The following is a 9,237-nucleotide window of genomic DNA, read 5'->3' as shown; positions in this document are numbered from 1 at the left end:
AATAGGGATCAGATTTTCCTGCCTACTTTAAAGAAATAGGTAAAACATATGAAATAAGGACACTCAAGATCTTGAAAAGCAGGTAATATGACAGTGAAAACTGAGTGAAGAGAAACGACGAAAGGGAATTGTATTATTTCCCTAGCTTTTTGCCTAAAGAAGGATTAAAGACTGTGGCCCAGAAAGTGGCAACTGAGTAGATAGACCCCAACCAGCCTCCCAGAGTCGAGAAGTTGGAGCTGGAGAGTTTGGAGATGCCGGCACAGGTAGAGTTCACAGGACAGAGTTCTAAAAATTGGAAAAGCACACACAGAAAGAGATCTAGAGATGTTTACAAGGGGTGCTTTTCAATTATTCAGCTGAGTACTAATGAAAAAATGAGTATGAGGAAACTAGCGAAGGGTAGAGAAAGAATCACCAAAGATAATTAGAAGAAATAATATAGAAAGTTCACATAGGGCAGCTGTTTCCAACAGATGAGACAGAAAAATCACAGTTCAGGTGCTTGGTTAGAGCTGTATTCATTATCTACAACCTGTGAGCCATGTCTGACCTGTGGTCTATTTTGATATTAATTTTGAGTGAAATGGATTTTTTTAATATTAAAGATATATAAATAAACAAAACACACACAACTGAAGAATTTGAGACAGATATTATGTGTGGCCCACACAACATAAAATATGTAATAATAAATATAAACAATAATAAACATAAAATATAAATATAACCATAAAATATAAATATAAAACATAAATATAATATATAAATAAATATAAATATAAAAACATATTTGATATTAAAGATATATAAATAAACAAAACACACACAAATGAAGAATTTGAGACAGATACTATGTGTGGCCCACACAACATAAAATATGTAATAATAAATATAAACATAATAATAAACATAAAATATAAATATAAAACATAAAATATAAACTATAAATATAAATATAAAAACATAAATAATAAACATAAAATAAAACATAATATTTTAGATAAATATTTCTCTACGTAATTTGTTTACAGTAATTGTTCAGTAGTAAGGGGAAGTGAATCCTAGATTGTTGTTCAACTTGGTAATATTTTCTTTTACAAAAAACTTACAGCTAATATCATAGTTAATGGTGAAAGAATGAATGTTTTCTCCCTAAATCAGCAACAGAACTAGGGTATCTGTTCTCCAAACTTATATACCATCAATACATTTTTCTGGAGGATATGGTCATATTTTGTTTGTGCTGGTGTTCCACAAGTGTTAACATATGTCAAAACTTGTCAAATCATACCTTTAAACCTGTTCATTTTATTGTATTTCAATTATACCTCAAAAAAGCTGTCAGAATCTATATTTCACACAGCATCTAAACCATATTGTGAGAAAGATATTATTTGGAAAATATCATATGAGTGATACATATCTCAGGAAGTCTTGGGATTTTTACTCAGTGAAGAAGTGAAGAAATAATATACATCCTGGAAGAAAGGACAATGTCATCCCAGGTTCTAGGTCCAAAAATGTCCCTAGCTATTTTCTGTAGCTTGAATGTTTGTGTCCCTTTCCAAATTCATAAGTTAAAAAGCTAATCTTCCATGTGATGACTTTTGAAGGTAAGGCCTTCCTGGGGTGATTAGATCATGTCTGGGGAGACCTCACAAGACAGGATGGTGCCCTCATAATAGAATTCCTTTGGCCCTTCCACCATGTGAAGTTCTAGTTTGTAGCTAGAAGATATCCATCTCAAAACCAGGAAACAAGTCTTCACCAAACACTGGATCTGACAGCACCTTGATAATGGACTTCACAGCATGATGAACTGTGAGAAATAAGTTTCTGTTCTTAAGCGACCAGCCTAGGGAGTTCTGTTACAACAAACTGAATAGGCTAAGACACCACTGAGCCAGAATACTTTCTTTCTAAATACCAATTTATATATTCCATCTCCCCATTTTAAGACTTTCACTAACTCCACATGACAAAGTGGTTAAGAATCACCTATAGGTCCATACATTGTCTTTGCTTAATCTCTGTCTTTATCTCTTGCCAGCTTCTAACTTCCATCTGCTGAAGCACCTCATTCCTTTTCTCCACCTATGGCAAGCTGAGCTCTGAACACATTTCAGAATATGCTATACAATATCTTCCTCTAGTTTCTTTAAAATGATTTTTCTCTGCCTGAGAAATTCTTCCTCACTATTTACATTTCATCCTCTACACTTCCTCCAGAGATCCTTCCTGGACCCTTTAGACTAAATTAGGTTCCTTTGCTTTCTGTGCTAAGGCACTACAGTCATGTCTGACTCTCTGTGACCCCATGGACTATAGCCTGCCAGGCTTCTCTTCTGTGGGGTTCTCCAGGCCAGAATACTGGAGTGGGTTGCCTTTTCCTCCTCCAGGTGATCTTCCTGACCCAGGAATCAAATCTGTGTCACTTATGTCTCCTGCTTTGGCAGCTGGGTTCTTTACCACTAGCGCCACCATAGTCAGATTATTATCTTACTCAAGAGTTGCTGATTTCTTCATGTGAGAAAAAAATGCACACTGATTTCAAGTTTCTTGGTTTAAAAAATCAAAACAACAAACACTAGCATGTTAGCATTACTCTTCACATGTAAATTACTATTTGCAGTCCACGTCCAACTTCTCGTTGTATAATCAAAATTATATTTTATTTTTAAACAAGTGACACTCACTGTAGAATCATCATCCAGGGCCAGAATGTAAAGATGATGTAATTATTTAAATAAAATATTGTAATAAATAAATTATGAATGTAATTGAAGTCTTTTTCTTCACAAAACATAAAAAGAAACCTAAAGTATTTTCTTATACAACAAATGTAAACAGCCCAGTAAACACTGTTAATTATACTAAATATTACTATACTTAATGTGATTAAAAAGAGAATTTATTAGCAAAATATTATCACATCAGAAGTTATTTATAAATACTGCATTAAGGTTGGTGATGAATCTGTGCACAAACAAATGACATTTGGAGTAAGCATAAGTAAAATTATACAGAACTGCCAGTATCTGAGAATCAATTTCAATGTAAATATATTGGCTTATCAATTACACACTTAAGTATAAGAAGGGGAGTCACTACAAGATATCTATCCTATTAGAACTATGATGATACATTCCTAAATGCACTTAAAAGATGGAGATTTCTTTTAGGTAATTGAAAAAGAAATGAAAAGGGCTATACTAAATGCATGGTTTCACAGCAGTTGGAAAATACCAACTTCATGAGGGAAAAGGAATAAAATTGCCTTTATATCACAGAGGCCTTGGGGAAATCAGTGGGTCGTGTGTTTGTGTGAGTGTGTGTAAAATGTAGAGTAGCAGAGTTGGCTTGGGAAAGTGTGTGTTCAGGCTGACATTGCACCCACTTTTTTAAAGGGCTAAGGCTCACCTAATAGAAAAAATAAATCACAAAGTGTGCTTTGAATAAATTTCTATTTTCCAGGTTAATTCTTTCTTCAGCTGTGGTCTATTTCTTAATCTGAGATGTTCCTGTGAATATAAACTTGATCTCTCTAGTGGGAAATACAAACGGCTTTCAATTATTGAACTATCTGTAATAGAGATAAAACCTCCGGCTTAAACAATTAACTTTCAAAGTAGAAACCGTTCATGGTATTTCTAAATTGTTTTCTGCTCTGGATTGTCTTGTGACCATAAAGACACAGTGTGACTTTCAAATCATCAAGTATGAAAAATTTTCTGTAAGTTCAAAAATCTAATATAGAGTTGGTAAGGTAAGTTGTAAGGAGAAGACTATAAGGTAATTATGAAAATGATGGAAGAGAATACATTCTAATATACATATACAAGTGGTTGTGTTACCCACCAGGTTCTTGGACAATTTCATCAACAAACATTAATACAAGGCCAGACGAGACATTCAGACGAGGCTGTGGGAACCGTGTTGCAGCACAGAGGATTGGGAACAAGTAGCAAGCTCCCTTGCTCCGCCCTTGAGCGGCTGTGGAGGGCAGCTGATCGCTGAACATGATGTCTGATCCTGAGAAAGCCTCAGAGTTGCCACCTTGTGGTTGAAGGCGGTACTGCACTAACTGCTCATTTTCTATCCTTGGCCCAGGATTCTTCTGCCCCTGGGTTAAAACGAATCCAAAATACTTAACCCATTGCTGTGAGATCTGAGCCCTGGTTGGGCAGACTTTACATTCCCCTTCTTCCACAAAATATAAGACCTTAACAGTACTTTGACCCAAATCTTGTTTATCTCACTATTTATCAATAAATCAACTATATAGTGCAGCAGAATTCCCTTTGCAAGACTCAGTTCCTTTGCTAAGGCATTTCCAAATAGATGTGTGCTATCCTACAAGCCAGTGGAAGCAATGTCCAAATATGGTGTAGGCTTCAGAGTGTCAGGGTCCCTCTGTGACACCTGGGCGAATATGGTTATGGGTTTGGTACCACTGGGTAGATAGATGCCTGCCTCACTTACTGCTCCTGAGTCTTGTCAAACCAATACTTCCTGTCAGACTTTGAATAGGGGGGAATTGAGATGTTACACAGGGATCGGCAGAGTCTAATGACTAGGTTTTGTAGGAATTTAGTAAGCAGTGTTTGAATCTCCCCCCCCCTCTTTAGGCATTAAAGATTATTGCCTCTTCCCAGAGTATTTTACCCTAGACTTTAATCTTATTTCTTTTGGGAGTACACACTGTATCTGTCCTGGTGCTGAGGTGTCCCACACTGCAGGATCCGTCTGTTCTCTAATTTCTTGGGGACTATTTTGATGACAAGCAGTCAGGTCATCTGGGGCTGCTAATAGATGTGTTCTCTGTTTGAATTCTCTTCATTTTTGGATTTCACCCTGTCCTAAGAATATACTAACTCCTAATTTATTTAGCAAATCTCTTCCAAGGAGTGAGGCAGGTCATTCTGACATATTCAAAAAGCTGTGAGTAATAATAACAGATATGATTTCTGTGAAGAAAAGGAAACTCTCCTAAGTGGTTGGAGGGAATGTAAACTTGTGCAGTCACTGTAGAAAACAGTATGGAAATTCCTTAAAAAAACTAAAAATAGAGTTGCCATGTCATCTAGCAATCCTACTCCTGGGAATATATCTAGGGAAAACTAATTTGGAAAGATGCATACACCTCAATATTCATAGCATCACTATTTACAAGAGCCAAGATACAAAAATGGTCTATCAACAGATGAATGGATAAAGATGCAATATATATACATACACACACACACATACACCACACAATGGAATACTACTCAGCCACTAAAAAGAATGAAATAATGCCATTTGCAGCAACATAGATGGACCTAGAGATTATCATATACAAAGTGAAGTAAGTCAGACAAAGACAAATATTATACAATATTTCTTGTATGATACAAATGAACTTATTTATGAAACAGAAACAGATATAGACATAGAAAACAAACTTAGGGTTACAAAGGGGAAAGGGGGTGTAAATTAGAAGTTTGGGATTAGCATATATAAACTACTATATATAAAATAGATAAATAGATAGAGTCTTACTATATAGCACAGGGGACTATATTCGATATTTTGTAGTAAACCATAATGGAAAAGAATATGAGGAAGTATACATATGTGAGTGTGTGTGTGTATACACACATAACTGAGTCACTTCGCTGTATGATAAAAATTAACACAAAACTGTAAATCAACTCTGTAAGCTGTGCTCAGTCGCTCAGTTGTGTCCGACTCTTTGTGACCAGATGGACTGTAGCCCACCAGGCTCCTCTGTTCATGGAACTTTCCAGGCAAGCATACGGGAGCAGGTTGCCATTTCTCGCCCCAGGAGAGCTTCCCGACCCAGGTATTGAACCTATGTCCATGCGTCTCCTGCACTGGAAGGCAGATCCTTTACCACTGTGCCACGTGGGAAGCCCCCAAATCAACTATATTTCAGTAATAATAATGATAGTAATAATAATACTAATAATGGAACCAACTCTGCAGGCAAGGGAAGATGTAATCCGCCTTATCTCTGGCTGTCCATCAGCTCCCCTCCCAGTAGTAACGGTTGGCGAAGGGGTAGCCGGCCAAGTCCCAGCAGAGCAGGGGGTTCCAGCATCCTTCTTCTGCATATGCCACGTCAAGGGCGACTGGAGGCTCTGCCGTGTGGTCAGAGTGGATTGAGTAGTTTCTGAAGCCAGACAGACACTGAGGCTCCATCATCTGTGTGCAGGAAACCTCTCATCCTGGAGATTCAAGGGGAACTGGGGCCAGTTGGGGTTATCCCTTGGGCATCCCACAGGAGGGCACTCTGGATATCCGCCCACATTCCAGTGCCCTACTTCTGACAGAAGACAAACTGTGTCTGGCCCATGTAACTTCTAGGCTCTGTGTTTGGTCTTCTCAGCACTCCAGGGTCCCATGAATGTGGCTGCTGAATCACAGCAATTTTTTTATTAACCTCTTATCCTTATTAGCCTCGTCTGCTAATTCTTGGCTTTTACAGACCTTGAAGGTCTCCTCTGCCTCTACCCTCTACAATGGGGTTGGGGCCCAGCCTCAAGATTTTGTAAATTTCTTCTGAAAATCAGGAATGAACTGGCAGATAACACGCCTGGCCATAGCAACCTCCCTTCTGCAGACTCATGGTCTGTATTGGTGTCCTTCCTGAATGCCTCTGTCACCCGGCTCAGGAAGACTGCTAGTTTTCATCTTTCTCTTGTGTAACTTCTCAGACCTTATTATAAATTACAGGCTTCACCATACACCTTTCATTCCTTCTGATAGACAAGTAATATAAGGTGTCATCCTAGCCTAGCTTACGTGATCATCGTAGTCCCAGTGTGGTTATGTTCTGGGATTGCATCCTCACCTGGCTGATAAATGTGGTTGTGTGGATTGGTGACCAATAGGCCATTTGTGTCTCCTTTGACCTTTCTCGATATAAGCTCCTTTTCATTTGGGGTGCAACAGGAATAACTACGATGTCTTGTCAGATCAAGTAGAATATTAAACTCAGCCTGAAAAATACATCCCTAAACTTATCAGAGTGTTCTGAGAACCTGCCAAACCTCTCCTTACAGATTCTTGGTTCCCCATCAAAAAGGGGACTTACACTCTAGTAACCCCTCCATTCCCATCAGCTACTTCCTGAGAGGGTAAAAGCCATGTGGGATAACTTCAGACTACCATTATGGAAAGCACTGGGGGCTCTGATTTTGGAGTTTTTGCTTGATGGGGTAAGACGGGAGTCTGGGGACTGAAAATGATGCTGAAGGGGAGGAACCCAGGGCCAGTGACTGAAGCTTGGTTGTGCACATGGCTAGCTGGAGGCTGAGTAGGGCATCTGTGAGGAGGTCTGGCTCCAAATCTTTTGGGGGTAACACAGGAATAGAGGCTACACACACAGCATAGAAATTCCTCAGACCAAAGTCTTGATAAAGTTTCCTAAAGGTCTGCACCTACAGGACCTGTCTCCATCTTTGGGACTGCTTACATCATTGTAAAATGGTATTAAAGTTAAGGGATCCAGTCCATGGGCGCTTCTCCTTGTCACCTGGGGCCAGGCTTAATTATAATAGAAAGTCAGCTTATTCCTTTAAAAATCATCTAATTTAAAGTTTCTTCAATTGTCAAGAATCAAACTCAGAGGGGAGTTTTGGGACATACCCTAGGTGTTTTCCAGGTTTACTCACAAACTTGGGAGCTGAAAACTAGCTACTTGAGGTCCAGAGTGAGGACAAAAAGGTTCACAAAATTCTCTGCCCAGAATTAGTGAGATAGATGAAGAGTCTGCAGAATGAAAGAGCCCAGAGTATATGGGTGAGGCCCAAGGGAGAGGTGGAGAGAAGAGTGAAAAAGAGAAAGAGGGAGATTGTGGTTTCAACTCTCTCCCTATGAGTGGCAATTCAGGTTTTAGTCTGCACACTTCCAGAAAGAGCCAGTGAAGGAGGAGCATGCTGTCCATTCCCCACTAGGGGCATCAAGCCCAGAAACCAGCCATCTGTAAGTCATCTGTTGAACTCTGACCCACAGGTTTACATAGGAATCTGCCTCTTCAGCCTGTTCCCAAGGGGACTTCTCTTGGACACAGGGAAATAAAAATGATAATATTTTGAGAATCAGACTTTCAGCTACTAGAGGATATGAGAAGCGAAACTCTATCACTCAGAAATCTCCCCAAGGAGAGCCTGTAGGACTGAGATGTTCAGGGTGGGAGGCCAGCCTCTCCCTGCCATTTTCGCCAATCGTCCAGGTTAGCAGGTGCTGGCCAGAGGGAGCAGGTGTCCGCAGCTGAAGAGTGATGCTGTGACTGCCCCACATCCACCCTCTCAGAAGGGCAGGAGAAAAGCAGGAGAGAAAAGAGAGAGAAGTAGAGAGAGGAAAGGGATGAAGGGGAAGGGGAAATTGGTGAGGGGAAATGGACAAAGGGCGGGAGGAAGCATGGCCTGAATGACATATTGATGCCCTCATGAGCCAGAATTGCAGACTTACTCAGCAAGATGAAGCTTAAAGAAGAGGTTTGGGATTCTTGTCACCCACAGGGAAGCTGTATTTGGTAGTCCATAGATGCAACTGTTGCTGACATTTTGAGAGAAGTTCTGTCAGTATTTTTGGCTTCATCTGTCCCTTGTTTGGTGTGTGGGCACGGCAGATCCTTCATGGTCCCCATCAGGTTTTTAAAAATCTCCACAGTTTCTGTAATCCCCTCGTCTTGTTCCTTACTGGGAGAGAGTTAATAAAAACCTCCCCAAAGTCTCTTTTCCTGTGTCCATAGGCCTTTGCCATCCATGTGACAATTTTGTGCCTCCACTCAAGAGACAATTTCTCCACTCTCTTTAATCCAGGCTGGTCTGTGGCCAACCTTGATCCATAGAATGCAGTAAAAGTACTGTTGCAGCTTTCGTTACTTCTTTCTTGGAATCCTGGCATGGCCACGCTGTGACGTTCAGGTTAGCCTACAGCAAAATGAGAAAGATCGTGGAAAAGAATTAAGTTACTCACATGACAGCCTTGACCCATTTTCTGGCATGTGAGTGAGGACATTATGGACCCGACCACCCCAACAGAGCTGAGATGAGTTCAGGTGCATGAGGCATCCCAGGTAAATCCAACAGAACTGTCTAAAATGCTACCATATGTGATAAGTAATAAATTTGCAGTTTACTATTTTATTTTTTAATGTAGCAACAGCTTATGGAACAATTCCACAACAATTGTGGAACAGTTCCACAGAGCCTTCTGGCTCCA

Source organism: Dama dama, chromosome 28 (genome assembly GCF_033118175.1).
Source record: "Dama dama isolate Ldn47 chromosome 28, ASM3311817v1, whole genome shotgun sequence".
NCBI lineage: Eukaryota > Metazoa > Chordata > Mammalia > Artiodactyla > Cervidae > Dama > Dama dama.
The sequence above is the reverse complement of the archived record's forward strand: the minus strand, read 5'-3'. Positions refer to the sequence as shown.